The sequence below is a fragment of the Mesoplodon mirus genome (assembly GCF_964341445.2).
Source record: "Mesoplodon mirus genome assembly, chromosome: 14".
Taxonomy (NCBI): Eukaryota; Metazoa; Chordata; class Mammalia; order Artiodactyla; family Ziphiidae; genus Mesoplodon; species Mesoplodon mirus.
The window spans coordinates 84,941,388-84,960,155 of NC_138990.1; the positions used below are offsets into that span (position 1 = coordinate 84,941,388).

At 38.6% G+C, this 18,768-nt stretch overlaps 1 pseudogene across 1 annotated transcript; it reads left to right on the top strand.

Moving 5' to 3' along the window:
* Positions 1-16,628: 16,628 nt before the first annotated feature.
* LOC309815530 (ATP synthase F(0) complex subunit C3, mitochondrial-like) lies at positions 16,629-18,567 on the top strand (annotated as a pseudogene). Its single transcript has 2 exons — positions 16,629-16,679; positions 17,937-18,567. The product of its transcript is annotated as an ATP synthase F(0) complex subunit C3, mitochondrial-like (transcript).
* The last annotated feature ends 201 nt before the right edge of the window (positions 18,568-18,768 follow it).

Consider the following 18,768-nt stretch of genomic DNA (forward strand, 5'->3'; position numbering starts at 1 on the left):
TAAGATCCACATTCTGTGTGGCATGTCCTGAACCCATCATGTGTAAATTGGTAGAAAGTACTTTGGAAAAACTATTTGGCATTATCTACTAAAGTTGACTGAGAATTTTTACTCCCTTGGTTTATATTAGGGTAATCAACCATCCCAGTTTGCCTGGGATGAAGGGGACTTCCCTGGACATAAGACTTTCAGTGCTAAAACTGTGAGAGTTCTAGGCCCCCCGGGACATTTGGTCTCCTAGTGTATAATCAAGAGATATGCATACACACCTGCACCAGGAAACGTTCAAAGGATGTTCATAGTATCATTATTTAGAATAGTTCCAAACTGTTCAAAAACAAAATTCAAATGAGTAAATTTCTAAAACCTTATTGATTTTATTCGATGATTCATGAATCGGGCAGCATCCCATCCAGCAGATAGAAATGAGCTCCAAGAAGCTGTACAAAATGAAAGATTTTTATAGGCAGAAGAGAGCAGGACAAGGAAGTTCTACTAGCAAAAAGTGGATTGACTGTGTCAAGGTTGCTTTCCTTTAGGGGATGGTGAGGGTCTATGTGACAGATTACCTCACTAACCTTGACCAGGTAATTCCAGATTGACCAGTTTAAGATTCTGTTTCCGGAAAAACTGAAAGTATAATCAAGTATTGGTTTGGTGATGTGGGGCTTAGCGTAAGTAACTCCATTTTGAGCCTGTTGTCTTGTTTTTAACAAACCCAAATGCCCTCCAACAGTGGAACAGTTAAATTATAATATGTTCAAATAATGAGATATTATGCAGCAATAAAAATGAACAATGAAAATGTAACCATATAGGTGAAATTCACAAACATAACATTGAGTGAAAGAAGCTATATACAAGAGAATACATGCTGCATGATTCTAATTATATAAAGTTTAAAAATAAAGAAATGAAATTAAAATGTTTAGGAATGCAAGATTAGGTGGTAAAACTATAACGAAAAGCAAGGAAGTGATTATCATAATTGCCAGGCCCATAATAGTGGGCCTCTGAAGGGGAGGGAAGGGATATTATTGAGAAGGGGCAAGGACCATCTTTGCAATGTTTAATTTCTTGACCTTGGTAACAGTTATATGGGTATTTACTTCGTCATGAAGTATTAAGTTATACATTTCTGTTTTGTCTTTTTTTCATGTATATATGTCATATTTCTCAAAGAGCCCCCTTCCCTCCTTTCCTCCCTCCCTCCCTCCCTTCCTTGCTTCCTTCCTTCCAAGGTTTAGCCTTGCTGGGGAAATATTAGAGAGCAACAATAAAAAGAAATCATTGCTCACCAGGAATATGATGGTAGTATCCTCTCACAGGTATCATCACATAAACTACTGCAAACCTTCAAACCATTCTCCACAATGAATGATATCTGGCATTTATCAGTCAGAATAATGACCGTTTCAAAATAGACATCTGATTATGCTCTTTGGCTTAAAATCCTTCCACAAAGACTGGTTAAGTATATTCTAGGATAGCTCCATAAAATGAAATATTCTGCAGTCATTAAAAAGGATGAGGTAGAGCCCTTTGTATTAATATAGAATAATTTCAAAGAATTAAGTCAGGGGCTTCCTTGGTGGCTCAGTGGTTGAGAGTCCGCCTGCCAATGCAGGGGACGCGGGTTTGTGCCTCGGTCTGGGAGGATCCCACGTGCCGCAGAGTGGCTGGGCCCGTGGGCCATGGCCGCTGAGCCTGTGCGTCCAGAGCCTGTGCTCCGCAACAGGAGAGGTCACAACAGTGAGAGGCCCGCGTACCGCAAAAAAAAAAAAAAAAAAAAAAAAAGCGTTGATATAGTGGAATTTCATCAAAATTCATTTAAGTTACTCAAGATCAACCAATTCATGGAGGTGAAAGAAAGAGAAATAATATATTATTAGAGAGGGCCAAGGAGACTGCCATTGCCTTTTTCCCACTTTTTGAATATATAGTCCACTGTATAACAGTCTCTGGAAATAGTGTGTGAATAATTTTAAGGGTTTTACTAACCATTTATAAAGAAGAGTTATGCATGATTTGAGAGGCCAGAGAAATGAACGGTAGTGGTTTTCTTAACTATCGTGCTGGATTATTAATTTTAAGAGAGTGTCTCGCACATTGCAGGATTTTTATTTATTTTTTTAATTGAAGTATAGTTGATTTACAATGTTGTGTTAATTTCTACTGTTCAGCAAAGTGATTCAGTTATACATATATATACATTCTTTCATTGCAGGATTTTTAGTACATCTGACCCTCAACCATTAAGTGCCAGTACTTCCTGAGTTATTGGGTCAAAGAACCACCCTTACAGATCTTCAAACATTAGTGGGTGGGGCAGGGGTTAGGAGCATACTGTCTCAAGTTGAGAACACTAGGAGAACAAAAGAAGAAAGAATATAAGGTCATAGAGAAAGAAAGCTGAGTGAAGAAGAATTAGAGGAACTGACCACCTGGTCTTTAGGATTGGTTGCACAAAACTGTGAATGCTGTATTTGAATAAGCAATTTTCAAAGATTATTTCGATCATAAGCAAGGCAGAAAAGCAGGTAAGGTGGGTTCATTCAAGTTCTCTCTGGGGCTTAAGTTGGGCTCTCAGTGCCAACACCAGGGAGCTGCCAGGAAATGGACTTGTGCCTAAGGGACTCATCAGTCTTCCCCTCTGACCCTCACTGAGAAGTGTTCCCCTGAGACCTGCACTTGCCTTGTCTCCCCAGTGCCAGCCGGTCCCTCCTCCCTCCCAGAGGAAGGGAAGGGGAAATATCCTTGAGGGGGAGACTAATTTAAGATTTCTAATTTGATACAATGTGTTACTGGAGTTAACTAAGGAAACCCAGAATGAATTCTGCATAAAGAACTGTCTTGAGACTGTTATAACTGTGAAAAGTCACACGGAGTTCCCCTCAGAAGGGGCTTGGTGGGACTTTCCTTTCTGGTTTTGGGCATGGCCATCCTTCATCTAGCACTTCAGTGATAGACTGGATAATGCCCAGTTTTGGTTTCTACACTTTTTAAATGATGTAGATAAATTCAGGAGCCGGTGGAAAGGTGATCAGAGCCCAGCCCAAAGGTTTAAAGTTTTCAGTAGCGATACTATAAAAGACCACAAGATGGCAACAAAAGAACTCTAACATACCACTTTTCTTTCTTTCTTTCTTTCTTTTTTAAAGCTAGATTTGGTAGAGGCGATTATCAGATCAGATGTTCCTTGATGAAAACAAGAAAAAGAGTTTAAGAATGTCTATATTTTAGGTGGTGTGATGAATTGGGCGATTGGGATTGACATGTATACACTGATGTGTATAAAACTGATGACGAATAAGAACCTGCTGTATAAAAAAATAAATAAAATAAAGTTCAAAAAAAAGAATGTCTATATTTTAAAACTTATGAAATGATCAAAATACTTGCTGTGGTAAATTTTTGCAGTGCTTGCTTATTGTTTAGGCGAAGGATTTCATACATGTTAAAGAACAATATTGTGGTATCACTTATATATGAATCAAAAAAAACACCTCAAACTCATAGAAACAGAGAGTAGAAAAGTAGTTTCCAGGGACTGGGGGGTGAGGGAAATAGGGAGAGGTTGGTAAAAGGGTACAAACTTTTAGCTATAAGAGGAATAAGTTCTAAGGATCTAATATAAAACATAACTATAGTTGATAACACTGTATTGTATAATTGAAATTTACCAAGAGAGTGAAACAAATATTTTCATAATATATATGTGTGTGAATCTAGTATATATATCATTTATATAGATATATACAATATATAGAGTTAATTAATATATCCATCACTATATAGAGTATAATATATATTTAAAAATATATATATATATATATATATATAAAATATATATGTAAAGCCACATGTTGAGATGGCAGTGTCACAAGAAGATGGAACCATTTCTTGGTTCCATGGACATGGACACTGTGTGACTACTTGGAACAGAACCCTCTACCAAACTGCATTGGACAGGTAGCACAAGCAAAAAATAAACTTTGTTGTGTTAATTTAAATATATCAATATATATGTGTATATACACACACATATGTCATGATGGATGTTATATGGTGATGGATGTGTTAATTAACTAGGTGGGAGGAAGCCTCACAATTATATCTATGTCAAATCATCATGATGTACACTTTAAAAGTCTTACAATTTTATTTGTCAAGTTACCTCAACAAAGCTGAGAAAAAAAAAAGCAATATTGTTAAATGAGTTAGATATTTGTTTCTCAGACTTTAACAGGTGTCAGTATTGCCTCCTTAGCTTTCTGCCCTCTTTTTCTCTCTTTTCTGACCTCTGACCCTTTCTCTGCTTCCACCAAGACGTTACCAGAGGAAAACAATATAACAAAGTGGTGAAGGGCATGGGTTATGGAGCCCTACTGCTTGAGTTCAATTAGAGACCACCAGTTATTAACTGTGTGACATTCAGCAAATTGCTTAACTCTGTGCCTTGGTTCCTTTGTCTGTAAAATAGGGATAATAATAGTGCCCACTTCATTGGCTTATTCTCAGGATTAAATGAATTGGTATGTGTAAAAGTACTTAAAACAATGCCTGGCATAGAAAAATGTTAAATCTTTATGGAATTAAGGTTTCAAATTTTTCTACTCATTTATAGAGTTACATTGTTTTAATTTATTAAGCAGATGAGTTAACTGTTTGAGGATTTTCTCATTAAAAACAAAAAACAAAAAAACTTTTAGGGAATTCCCTGGTGGTCCAGTGGTTAGCACTCTACCCTTCCACTTCAGGAGGCATCGGTTGGATCCCTGCTGATCGGGGAACTAAGATCCTCCAAGTCACGTGGTGTGGCAAAAACAAAAACAAAAACAAACCAAAAACCAAACTTTTAAATCAAATAGTTGCTTTTGGTGTAGGTGGCATTTAATAGCTTTTTTTTTTTTTTTTTTCTTTTTTTCTTTTTGCGGCATGCGGGCCTCTCACTGTTGTGGCCTCTCCCGTTGCGGAGCACAGGCTCCGGATGCGCAGGCCCAGCGGCCATGGCTCACGGGCCCAGCCGCTCCGCGGCATATGGGATCCTCCCAGACCGGGGCACGAACCCGTATCCCCTGCATCGGCAGGCGGACTCTCAACCACTGCGCCACCAGGGAGGCCCTAATAGCTTTTTTTTTTCTGTCAGTCATGTTTCCCTATTTTCCACTCTTAGATAAGTCACTGAAGAGACGATGGCATGAATTTTGTTTATTTATATGGAAGTCTTTTATTAAAGGGTTTAGGGTTGTTATATTCCAGAAAGTGAAACAAGAAAATAAAAAGACAGATTAAAACAGAATAGATTTTTATTTTATAGATATTTGCTATCTGTATAGAAGAAAGACCTTTTCAGTAATCCAGAAGGTTTTTTTTTTTTAAAGGATACTATGCTTACTTATTTAACCATTTCAGGATAATATTTTTTTAGGGTTTTTTTAAATTGAAATACATAGTGATTTAAAATTTTTATAGATTAGACTCCACTTACAGTTGTTATAAAATATTGGCTATATTCCCTATGCTGTACAATATATCCTTGTAGCTTATTTATTTTATTTTACTTTTTTTTAAATTTATTTTTGGCTGCGTTGGGTCTTTGTTACTGTGTGCAGGCTTTCTCTAGTTGCAGTGAGTGGAGGCTACTCTTCGTTGCAGTAAGCAGGCTTCTCATTGCGGTGGCTTCTCTTGTTGCAGAACACGGGCTCTAGGCGCGTGGGCTTCAGTAGTTGTGGCACACGGGCTCACTAGTTGTGGCTCACGGGCTCTAGAGCGCAGGCTCATTAGTTGTGGCGCACGGGCTTAGTTGCTCAGCGGCATGTGGGATCTTCCCGGACCAGGGCTCAAACCCGGACTCTTAACCACTGTGCCACCAGGGAAGTCCCCTTATTTTATACAGAGTAGTTTGTACCTCTTAATCCCATACCCCTATCTTGCCCCTTCCCCTTCCCTCTCCCCTCTGGTAACCACTAGTTTGTTTTCTATCTCTGTGAATCTGTTTCTTTTTTGTTAAATTCATTTGTTTGTTTTCTTTTTTAGATTCCACATATAAGTGAAAACATCCAGTATTTGTCTTTCTCTGACTCATTTTACTAAACATACCTTCCAGGTCCATCCATGTTGTTGCAAATGGCAAAATTTCATTCTTTTTTATTAGCATACCATTGTGTACATATATATCTTCTTTATCCATTCATTTATTGATGGACACTTAGGTTGCTTCCTTGTCTTAGCTATTGTTAATAATGCGCTGTGGGACAGGAATAAAGATGCAGATGTAGAGAATGGACTTGAGGACACAGGGAAGGAGAAGTGTAAGCTGGGATGAATTGAGAGAGTGGCGTGGACATATATACACTACCAAATGTAAAATAGATAGCTAGTGGGAAGCAGCCGCATAGCACAGGGAGATCAGCTCGGTGCTTTGTGACCACCTAGAGGGGTGGGATAGGGAGGGTGGGAGGGAGACACAAGAGGGAGGAGATATGGGGATATATGTTTATGTATAGCTGAGTCACTTTGTTATACAGTAGAAACTAACACACCATTGTAAAGCAGTTATACTCCAATAAAGATGTTAAAAAAAATAATGCTGCTGTGAACATTGGGGTGCATGTATCTTTTCAAATTAATGTTTTTGTTTTCTTCAGATACATACCCTGGAGTGGAACTGCTGGATCATATGGTAGTTCTATTTTTAGTTTTTTGAAGAACCTCCATACTGTTTCCCACAGTAGCTGCACCAATTTACATTCCCACCAACAGTATACAAGGGTTCCCTTTTCTCCAAATCCTCACCAACATTTGTTATTGTGGTCTTTTTGATGACAGCCTTTGTGACAGGTGTGAGGTGCTATCTCATTGTGGTTTTGATTTGCATTTTCTGATGATTAGTGATGTTGAGCATCTTTTCATGTGCCTGTTGGTTGTCTGTTTGTGTTCTTTGGAAAAATGTCTATTCAGTTCTTCTGCCCATTTTTAAATCAAGTTGTTTGTTTTTTTTTTTTAAATATTGAGTTGTATGAGCTGTTTATACATTTTGGATACAAACCCTTTATCAGTCATATCATTTGCAAATATCTTCTCCCATTCAGTAGGTTGTCTTTTCATTTTGTCAATGGTTCTTTTGCTGTGCAAAAGCTTTCAAGTTTAAATAGGTCCCATTTGTTTATTTTCGCTTTTGTTTTCTTTGCCTTAGGAGAGAGATCCAAAAAAAAAGAAATTGCTACGATTTATACTGTTGTTGTTTTTTTTCTTGTCTTACCTCACTAGCTAGGACCTGCAATGTAATGCCAAAAAAAGCAGGGAAAATGGTTATAATGATTGAACGGCATTCCTCAAAATTCACGTCTGCCTGGAAACCTAGAATGTGAACTCATTTGGAAATTGAGTCTTTGCAGCTGTAACCAAGGATCTAGATGAGATAATACTGGATTAGGGTGGGCCCAAATTCCAATGAAAGCATTCTGATAAGGGCAGAAAGGACACACACAGCCACAAAGAAAAGAAGGTGATGTGAAGATGAAGGCAGAGGTTGTAGTGATGTATTTACAAGTCAAGGATTGCCAGCGACCACTGGAAGTTAGGAAAGAGGGTCACGTCCCTGTTTCTCCCTCAGAGCTTTCAGGAGAAACCAACCCTGCCAATACCTTGCTTTTCTATTTCTGGTCTCCTGAAATGTGAGAATACATTTCTGTGTTTTTTTGGTTTTTTTTTTTTTTGCGGTATGCGGGCCCCTCACTGTTGTGGCCTCTCCCGTTGCGGAGCACAGGCTACGGACGCGCAGGCTCAGCAGCCATGGCTCACGGGCCCAGCCGCTCCACGGCATGTGGGATCTTCCCAGACCTGGGCACGAACCCGTGTCCCCTGCATCGGCAGGCGGACTGTCAACCACTGCGCCACCTGGGAAGCCCCATTTCTGTGTTTTAAGCCACCCATTTTGTGATTTATTAATACAGCTCAGGAAACTAGTGCAATGGGCATCTTTATCTTTTTTCTGGCATTACTACTGTATTTATTTATTTAATTTCTGTGTGTGTGTGTGTGCATGCACGCGCGCGTGTGTGCATTAGTTTTAAATCTGAGAGAAATTTTAAAAATTACATTCTTTTAAAAAATTATTTTGAATAGGCAATGTATTTAAATGGTTCAAATTTAAAAGGTATAAAAGGCTATACTCCAGCCACCCACCGCACGCACTGTTCTGCCTCTTATTTTTTGCTTGTCACTAAGTATAGCTCAGTGATTATTCTTGATTATTCTACAGATTCCTTGGTCATTTCTACAATTTCACAGTATTTTTATTTGTTGAATGTACCATAGTTTTTAAACTAATTCCTTCTGGTGGATATTTAGGATGTTCTCAATTTTTTTGCAATTACAAATATTGCTCAGTGAATAATCTTATATGTTTGTACAACTATGAGTACATCACCAGGATAAATTCCTAGTAGTAGAATTCCTAGTAATTCCTAGGAATTGCTGTTTCAAAGAGCATGTGCTTTTGTAATTTTGATAGATATCGCCAAATTGTCCTCCATAGAGATCACAACAGTTTACACTCCAAATAGAAATATATGGGGGCGCTGCTCTCGGCCTTAGCGCCATCTTCTGATAAACCTCCGCGCCATAGGACCGGAGTGGAGGAAGATGCGAATGCGCATGCCGTAGCGCAAAAGAAAGATGAAGCGGATGTCACAGTAAACTCTTACACCCATGGAATCCACAGGGGCAGAAACAAGGGAAGCCAGAGGCCAGGGACGCTGGTACAAATTGTTGGACTGCATGCCTACTGCCTAGAACTTGTCTCAATGGATCTGAAACATATATGGCCATTCTGATGGCCTTGACCACCTTTGAGAGACCTACCTTGCTCTTATCAAAAGAGCCTCTTTTGGTCCTTTGCCCTGGACCTGGGACATTCTGGACTAGTTCTGTTCTCAGTTGTGACTGAATGTAACACGTGTACAATAGATTGTCTCTCTTGCTATGTTAGCTGAAGAAAAAATATATATATGTGGGGGTGCTGATCACCCACACTCTAACCAATGTAAGTCATACTTTTTGATCTATGCTAATCTGATAACAATAACAATGAGTTATTTTTTCCTTTTTGATCTATAGATGCTGTGTTGAGAAACTAGTCCTTTGTTCGAAATATGCTTTACAAATATTTTCCTTGATAATTTACTCTTTAATAATGTTTTCCACACTTTCTGATTTTGTGAATTTTTTTTGTAAATTGTTTTTTTTCCCTTGGTGCTAGTATGTAGCTGTGATGGGTGTCAAGCCAGAAAAAAATATAAATTTAGCATGCCTGAGAGATTGTATTTTCAGAGAATCCTTATGTGACTTTGGCAATCTTTAGTCAAAACTTGAGGGCTCTTATTCTGTGTTTCAGGTAAAATTTTAAATCTGAGAACTGTATCTTGATGGACACATAAGTTTTGCAAAGTTTGCTTTGGCACGAGGGAAAAACTGTGGTCATTTAAAAAAAAAAGAAAAAAAGTAGATATAAAAATAAGCAGGAAAAAAACCCTCTCAATCTCTTCCACTGTTAACACCAGGCTTTTTATGACATATACTTTTGGATATATGATTGCATATATATTTTGTTGTTTAAAAATGGAACATACTATAGATACTTTAAACTTTTTCAGCTAATCGTACAAATCTAAAAAAATGTAATAGGTTAATAATATTCTATTATATGAATATAAAACAGTTATGTGGTCTGTCCTCAATTATCGCTTCATGCTCATCCTCTTCTTCGTAGTTATTCATTATTGCCTATTCTCAACACTTGACCTTGGCCATCTGCTCTTCTCACTCAATATTATCTCCCCAGGTAATCTCATCCATGGCTTTCAGCTTCAATTATTAGATACATGCCAGTGACTTCCAAATTTACATCTCCTAAGCCTCTTCTGAGCCCCAGCCTAGGTATGTAACTGCCTATTTAGCACTTCTAAATGTGTCAAAGACACCTCAAACTCTGCGTATCCAAGCTAGACAGAACTAATGAATCCCCTCTCCCCCAAACCTGGCAGTCTTCCAGTGTTCCCTGTCTAAGTGAATAGCAAGATCACGTGTCCCACTGAATAAGCCATAAACTTAGGAATCACCATTGCTGCATATATCACCTCTCCCCTCTATCTACTGTATTACCAAACCATACCAATTTTTCCTCTTAAATATCTCAAGTCTTTTCTTGTCTTACTGTTTTCAGTGCCAGCGTCTTAGTCTCTGCTATGATCTTTGGCCAGACCAGCTGGTTTCCTGGACCCAATCATGTATTTTTTGTAAGATACAATAAAAATAAGTTACTGGAAAAAATGAAATAATTAACAAAGATAAAGTACAAGCCTCACATTTTATTAGATTTAACAGACATAAAACTGCTCTGTCAAATTGGTATAAAAGTTTCTGAACACTCTTGATGTTTGCACGTAACTTGATGTGTTGCATCTCCAGTGCTTAGCAAAATGCCTGGCATATAGAAGACATATAGAATAAATAAATTAATAAGTATTTGTGAAACGAAAGATATAACTTTGGCAATTTGGGGACATTTAAGTTGTTTCCAGTGATTGGCCATTTTGAATACTATGAGAATGTTCTCATAGTATAGTTAAATCTTCATTTCTTTTTTTTTTAATTGAAGTATAGTTGATTTACAATGTTGTTTTAGTTTCTGGTGTACAGCAAAGTGATTCAGTTATACATATATATATATATACACACATATATATATATATATATATATACACACATATATATTCTTGTTCATATTCTTTTCCATTATGGTTTATTACAGGATACTGAATATATTTCCCATTCTATATATAGTAGTTTGCATCTGCTAGTCCCAAACTCCCAATCCAACTCTCCCCCGACTCCCTTCCCCCTTGGCAACCACAGGTCTGTTCTGTGTCTGTGAATCTGTTTCTGTTTCGTAGATAAGTTCATTTGTGTCATATTTTAGATTCCACATATAAGTGATATCATATGGTATTTGTATTTCTCCTTCTGACTTGGTAAATTGGGAGGTTGGGATTGACATATATTGTACACACTACTGTATATAAAATAGGTAACTAATAAGGACCTACTGTATAGCACAGGGAACTCTACTCAATTCTCTGTAATGACCTATATGGAAAAAGAATGTAAAAAAGAGTGGATATATGTATATGTATAACTGATTCACTTTGCTGTACCCCTGAAACTAACACAACATTGTAAATCAACTATACTCAAATAAAAATAAAATAAAATAAAAAATACGGGTGTTCCCTGGCTGTCCAGTGGTTAGGACTCCGTGCTTCCACTGCAGGGGGCCTGGGTTCGATCCCTGGTGGGGAACTAAGATCCCTCAGGCCACGCGGCACAGCCAAAATAAATAAATAAATAAATAAATAAACGAAAAAAAAAAAAAAATAACCCTGGCAACCATAAGTTTGTTTTCTACATCTGTGACTCTATTTCTGTTTTGTAAATAAGTTCATTTGTACCATATTTTAGATTCCACATATAAGCTATATCATACGATATTTGTCTTTCTGTGTCTGACTTACTTCACTCAGTATGACAATCTGTAGGTCCATCCATGTTGCTGCAAATGGCATTATTTCACTCTCTTTTATAACTAATATTGCATTGTACATATGTACCACATCTTCTTTATCCATTCATCTGTCGATGGACACTTAGGTTGCTTCCATGTTTGGCTATTGTAAATAGTGCTGCAATGAACATTGGGGTGCATGTACCTTTTCGAATTATGGTTTTCTCTGGATATATGCACAGGATTAGAATTGCTGGATCATATGGCAGCTCTATTTTCAGTTTTTTAAGGAACCTCCATACTGTTCTCCATAGTGGCTACACCAGTTTACATTCCCACCAACAGGGTAGGAGGGTTCCCTTTTCTCCACACCCTCTCCAGCATTTGTTATTTGTAAGTCTTCATTTCTTTAGGATCAATTCCTATATATAAAATTGCTATATCCCGGGTGGATACATTTTAAAAAAATTTTTATTGGGGTATAATTGCTTTGCAATGGTGTGTTAGTTTCTGCTTTATAACAAAGTGAATCAGTTATACATATACATATATCCCCATATCTCCTCTCTCTTGCATTTCCCTCCCACCCTCCCTATCCCACCCCTCTAGGTGGTCACAAAGCACCGAGCTGATCTCCCTGTGCTATGCGGCTGCTTCCCACTAGCTATCTATTTTACATTTGGTAGTGTATATAAGTCCATGCTACTCTCTCACTTCATCCCAGCTTACCCTTCCCCCTCCCCACGTCCTCAAGTCCATTCTCTAAGTCTGTATCTTTATTCCTGTCCTGCCCCTAGGTTCATTAGAACCTTTTTTTTTTTTTTTTTAGATTCCATATATATGTGTTAGCATATGGTATTTGTTTATCTCTTTCTAACTTACTGCACTCTGTATGACAGACTCTAGGTCCAAGGGGTGGGATACATTTTTTAAAAAGGTTTGTTTTTAGAAATTCCCTGGTGGTCCAGTGGTTAGAGCTCAGTGCTTTTACTTTGGGGTCCCGGGTTCCATCCCTGGTTGGGGAACTAAAATCCCTCAAGACACAAGGCATGGCCACAATATTTCTTTTAAAAAGGTTTTTGTTATGCTAAATTGCCTTCTAGAAAGACTGCATCCCCATCGATATTGAATGGGAAAGCTCATTTCTGTTCCTTAGGAATAGGCCTCTTTCTCTGTTAAGCTCCTTCAATCAATTTGACTGTTTCAGTCTTGGCCTCTGTCTTCGGGCAGCTTTGAGGTGGGGAGGCACAGCTTGCCTTCCACTTGTCCCCAGTCTGCATCCCAGAGACTGGCTCACCTATGTGCTATTTACCTTCGTCCCACCTAGAGCCATTTGGGGTGGGCTGGAGGAGGCAGGAAGGACCTTGGCCCTTCAGCTGTCCTGGTTCTTTGGCTCTTCCTGGATCCTGATCAGATCTCCCATTGTGTCTCCTTCTTTACTTTAGCATGCCGTAGAAGTTTTGGCTTTTGCACCCTAGTAAGGTTATTATATCTGACTCACACCATTTTGGGATTTCTGTCTAGGCAATAAAGGTACCTCTTTGCAAGGTTATCTATCGTATTTCCTATTTGCTTTCAGATGGACCAGTTTGACTGAAGCTTGTTCTTTCCTGCAAGAATTATATGCCAGAAGTAGCCAATTATATGACTTAGAATAGTTTTTGACTTTGAGATACAGAAAAAAACAATTCAAACAAATTTATTGTCTTATGTAACCAAAAGTTCAGCAGTAGGGTGGGCTTCAAACTGCTAAACATCAGCAATGGCTCATTTATGTCATTATAGACCCAGGTTTATTCCTCTCTTCATCTGCTATTATCAGTAGAGGCTTCATCCTACAGTAGAGGCGTCATCCTAAGACTGGCTTCTTGTGGTGGCAGGGAAGCTGCCAGTAACTGTGGAGAGCACCAGAGACTTCCTTGGTGATTTCTTGGAATAGAGGCAGGGAGGATCTTTCAACTAAAATGAAATAAATCTTTTTCCTTAGTCTGATTGGAACAACCTAAGTCATGTGTTCACATCTAAAATTTTCTAAAATCCTCTAAAGCTTTAGGTGTGATAGGCACAAAGTCAGTGTTCCAAGTTACAGCAGTTTTAATGAGCTCCTTTGTAACCACAGAATAAGACTTGCTACTTCCCAGCCAGAGATAGAAGAATCCTCATGGCATTCTATACTGTAAGGTCTATCATTGCCACCCCTCCCCTTTTCCATATCAATTTATATATTAGTTAGGACTCTGGTTTGCAAGTGACAAATACCCATCTCAAACTGGCTTAAAGAAAATGGGAATTTATTTACACATGGAACTGACAGGGCTGTGGAATAGCCTGGATTTGGGCATGCCTGGATATAAGGGCTCAAGTGATGTCATCTACGTCCTCCTTTTTTCTCTAATAGGTTTTCTACATTTGGTAGTCATGAGGGTCACCAGAAGCTCAAGACTCACATGTTATCAGTTTAGCAACCTTGGCAGAAAGAAAGCATCTTCTCTGATAAGTCTGGCAGAAAAATCCCAGAGAAGATTCTGATTGGCTATGTCCTCATTCCTGAATCAATCAATCATTCCCACTCCTGACCATGGGAATGGAATATTCTGACTGGTCATGTGTCTACTATGGTCAGGGGAGGCAGATCAGCCACACCTAAACTATTTAGAAGTGGCTCCCTTCTGGAAAAGGGTTTGGTTACTGGAAGAAGGCAGGATGAATGCTGGGAAGGCAAAAATAACAGCTGCTCACTATAATGGTATTTTAGCAATTCGAAGGAGGTCAATTTGGCTAGAGCAGTGGCTCTCAAATTGTGCTCTCCAGACCTACTGAATCAGAAACTCAGCAATCTGTGTTTAATAAACCCACCAGGTGATTCTGATACAGGATAAAGTTTGAGATCCAGTGATAAAGAGGTTTCCCTCAGGGGCTATGGAAGTGCAATGGAGCTAGCAATTAATTTTGGGTATGGGGGGATTTCTTAGGGGAGGTGGAATCTATTTGGGTCCTAAAGTAGGAGGTGAACCTCATGTGTGAGGAAATTTCCATCTCGTACTCTCTAACTTCCTACTTTTCTTTTTCACTGAAGCCTGGCTGATGCCAATTTACCATATTTATCCTGCCTCTTTGAGCCACTGTGACTCATCTTTTCTTTCTCCTAGAATATCCTTCTTTTTCTCTTCACTGATTCAAACCCTAGCCATCCTTGAAGGTTCAGCTCAAACTTTCATCTTTTCCAGGAAATTTTACCTGATAATCTCAATTTTCACATGCTTAATGCTTCCTTATATACCAGGTACTGGTATATAAGGTGTACTCTTTTTTTTTTTTTTTTTTTTGCATTTTAACACGTGTAGATTTATGTAACTACCACCATAATCAGAATAAAGAACGGTTTCCTTATATACCAGGTAAGTACCATGGTAAGTACTGGAATTGCTTAAATGAATTATACTCCCTGGTTTAAAGGCTATATGCATATTTTTAAAGATGCCATTAGAATGCCCTCTAAAAACAGCTCTACCAGTTTACATATTCACCAGCATGTGAGGCTGCTTAGTTCCCCACATGCTCATCACCACTATAGACACTATCAGTCTTTCTCATTTTTGCCAGTCTGAAAAATGTACAATATCTTGTTGCTGTTTTAATTTGCATTCCTTTGACTTTTAATACACCTGAACATCTTTTCTTTGTTGGCTATTTGCATTTCTTCTATATCTTGCTTGTTAATACCTGTCTTAGTTTGGGCTTTGGCAGAATATCATAGAATGAGTGGCTTATAAACAACAAAAATTTATTTCTCACAGTTCTGGAGTCTGGAGTCTGGAAGTCCAAGATCAGGGTGCCAGCATAGTCGGGTCTAGTGAGAACCATCTTCTAGGTTGTATCTTCTTGTTGTATCTTCACATGGCAGAAAAAGAGCTATAGAGCTCTCTGGGGCCTCTTTTCCACGGGCACTGATCCCGTTCATGAGGGCTCCATGCTCATGACCTAATTACCTCTCAAAAGCCCCACCTCCTGGTACCATCACATTTGGGATTAGGATTTAAGTTTATGAAATTTTGGTGGGAGGAAAGCATAAACATTCAGTCCATAACAATATTCTAAGCCCATTAGTTTTTAGTTTTTTTGATTTACTATATTAAAAAAATGATTTTTTTCTTTTGGTGTACTTTTTTTTTTTTTTGCATTTTAACACGTGTAGATTTATGTAACTACCACCATAATCAGAATAAAGAACGGTTTCATCATTCCAAAAACCTCCCCTGTGCTAACCCTTTGTAGTCATACTTTCCCTCGACCCATAACTTCTGACAACTACTGATCTAAGCTCCATAACTATAGTGTTGTAGTTTTGAGGATGTCAAATAAATGAAATTGTATAGTATGTAACCTCTTAAGGCTGGATTCTTTCACCCAGCATAATGTTTTGAGATTCTTTCAAGTTGTTGCATGTATCAGTAATTTGTTCCTTTTTACTGCTGAGTAGTGTTAACTGTGTAGATGTACCACAATTTCTTTATCCATTCACCCTTTGAAGGACATTTGGGTTGTTTTCAGTTTGGGACCATTACAAATAAATCTGCTATGGACATTTGTGTACAGTTTTTGTGTGAACACAAGATTTTATTTCTCTAGGGTAGATACTCAGGAGTGGGATTACTGGGTTATAGAGTAAATGCATTTAGCATTACAAGAAAGGAGTAAACCATTTCCTAGAGTGGCTGTATCATTTTGCATTCCCACCAGCAATGTATCATATTACCTACTGCCCTTGCCACAGCTAATTAAATTAGGGGTAATTGCCTTAGCTAAAAGGTGTATTACATTAGCCAGACCAGTGACTTATGAGTGGACTAGCATGAGAACTCTGCAGAAAAGGGGACAAGAATATCCGAAAAAATTGAATCGGAGACTCTCAAAAAGAAGAGAGGCAAAAGCCAAGATTAGAAGTGAAGGAGAAATCTAGAAATACTGAGTCACTTATTAAGTAGACTTATTAAAGTAGGGGACAACAATTGCCTGTTTCAGAGGGAATGAAGAGAGAAGTCAGCAGAGCTGCTGTCGGATCATGAATGATGAAAAGTTCATAGCCCATTGTTCCTTGAAAACTGGCCTTCCGGTAGCTGAGCTGAAAACTTATACTTTTTTTTTCTTTTCTGTGTAGCCTTAAGATAAACTCTCATTAGTTATGAAAGGAACCTTTAACATAAAAGCTTTATTGAGATATAATTAATATACCATAAAATTCATCCATTGAAAGTATTCACTGTTTTTCAGTATATTCATAGAGCTATACAGCCATAACCACAATCAATATTAGAAACATTTTCATCACTCCAAAAAGAAACTCCATACCCATAGCCAAACAACCTTTCTTACTATAGGGACCAGGCACAGTTCCTGCTTATCCCTGAGTAACAGTTTTCCTTTTCTTGCAAGTCTGTGAAAGTATTCAAACAAGACAATCACAACTCACTGCAGGAACCAGGTATCAACCCACCTTCTTGAAATTACAAAGCCTACCTCCCACATGGGAGTTCTTGAGTACAACTCCCGTGGGGTCCTGTGTGGTGTGTGATGTCCTTCTCCCCCAGGCTGTAAGTATATGTGTAACAAACTGCTCTCAATCTCATTTGTCCCGTTTTGGTTGTCATGTGTTCAGGCATGCCCTTAATCCTAGAATGGGTGTCCCACCCTCACTAATGGGTGATTAAGGAGGAAATTAAAACAAAGTGCCCAATAGCTAATTTGGTCAACACACTTTAAAATAGTTAATTGAGATTTTCCAGTCTGAGGGGCAGGAAAGAAAAAATAAAAATTTAAAAAATGAACAAAGCCTAAGAAGTGTGTGGGACATCATCACACGTACCAATGTATTATAGGAGTCCTAGAGAGAGAGGAGAGAGAAAATAGGGCAGAAAGACGTTTTGAAGAAATAATATACAAAGACTTCCCCGATCTGGTGAAAGACATGAAATTACATATCTAAAAAGTTTAATGAACTCCAAACAGGATAAATTCAAAGAGATCCACATGAAGACACAATATAGCCAAATTGTTAGAAAAGACAAAGGGAGAATCTTGAAAGCAGAATGAGAGAAAGGACCTATCTTGTACAAGGAAGCCTCGGCAACACTGGCAACCAGTTTCTCTTCAGAAACCATGTTGGCTAGCAGGCAATGGGATGACTTAAACTGCTAAAAGAAAAAATTGTCAACCAAGAGTTCTATATCTGGTAAAACTATCCTTGAAAAATGAAAGGGAGCCTCACTCCTTCAACTGCCACTGCTGCCACCTCCAGGAAGAGGGAAAGTGGGAGAGGAGCCCATGTCACCTGTCACCCAAGTCCTCCAACTATGTCACCCCAAAGATATAGTTCACCTATGCCAAGCTTGTCTGCACCCCAACTCTGATCTAAGCTGGATCCAGGATTGCATCCAGAGGAATTTCTGCATCATCGATATTCTCTTTGACTGGAGAGAGCTCTACAGTATTTAATGGGGCCCAGAATGGTGTCTCAACTAATCCAGTGGGAGTTTCCGACCAGTACAATAAGCAGAGACATTGATACTGCAGCCAACTTTATCGATGCAGGTGCTGCAACAGTAGGAATACTGGTCTGGTGCTGGTATTGGAACAGTCCTTGGTGACCTTATCATTGGTTATGTCAGAAACCCTTCATGAAACAATAACTGTTCTCATATGCTATTCTTGGATTTTCCTTCTCTGAAGCATTGGTTCTCTTTTGTTTGGTGGTTGCTTTCTTGATTTTGTTTGCCTTGTAACAGAAACTACTGCTTAAAATGTTGTCATTTGTGGGCTTCCCTGGTGGTGCAGTGGTTGAGAGTCCGCCTGCTGATGCAGGGGACATGGGTTCGTGCCCCAGTCCGGGAAGATCCCACATGCTGCGGAGCAGCTAGGCCCATGAGCCATGGCCGCTGAGCCTGCGCGTCCGGAGCCTGTGCTCCGCAACGGGAGAGGCCATAACAGTGAGAGGTCCGCGTACCGCAAAAAAAAAAAAAAAAAAAAAAAAGTTGTCATTTGTATTAATTACAGATGGAATTCTGTGTATCTTACTGTGACTCTGAAAACTATAGTGTTGGTGTCATGGAAATGTATGTTATTTCCAAAGTTATTTTATTAAAGGTTAAAAAAAAAACAAATGAAGGAGAAATGAAGATATTCCCAGATAAACAAAAACCAAGGGA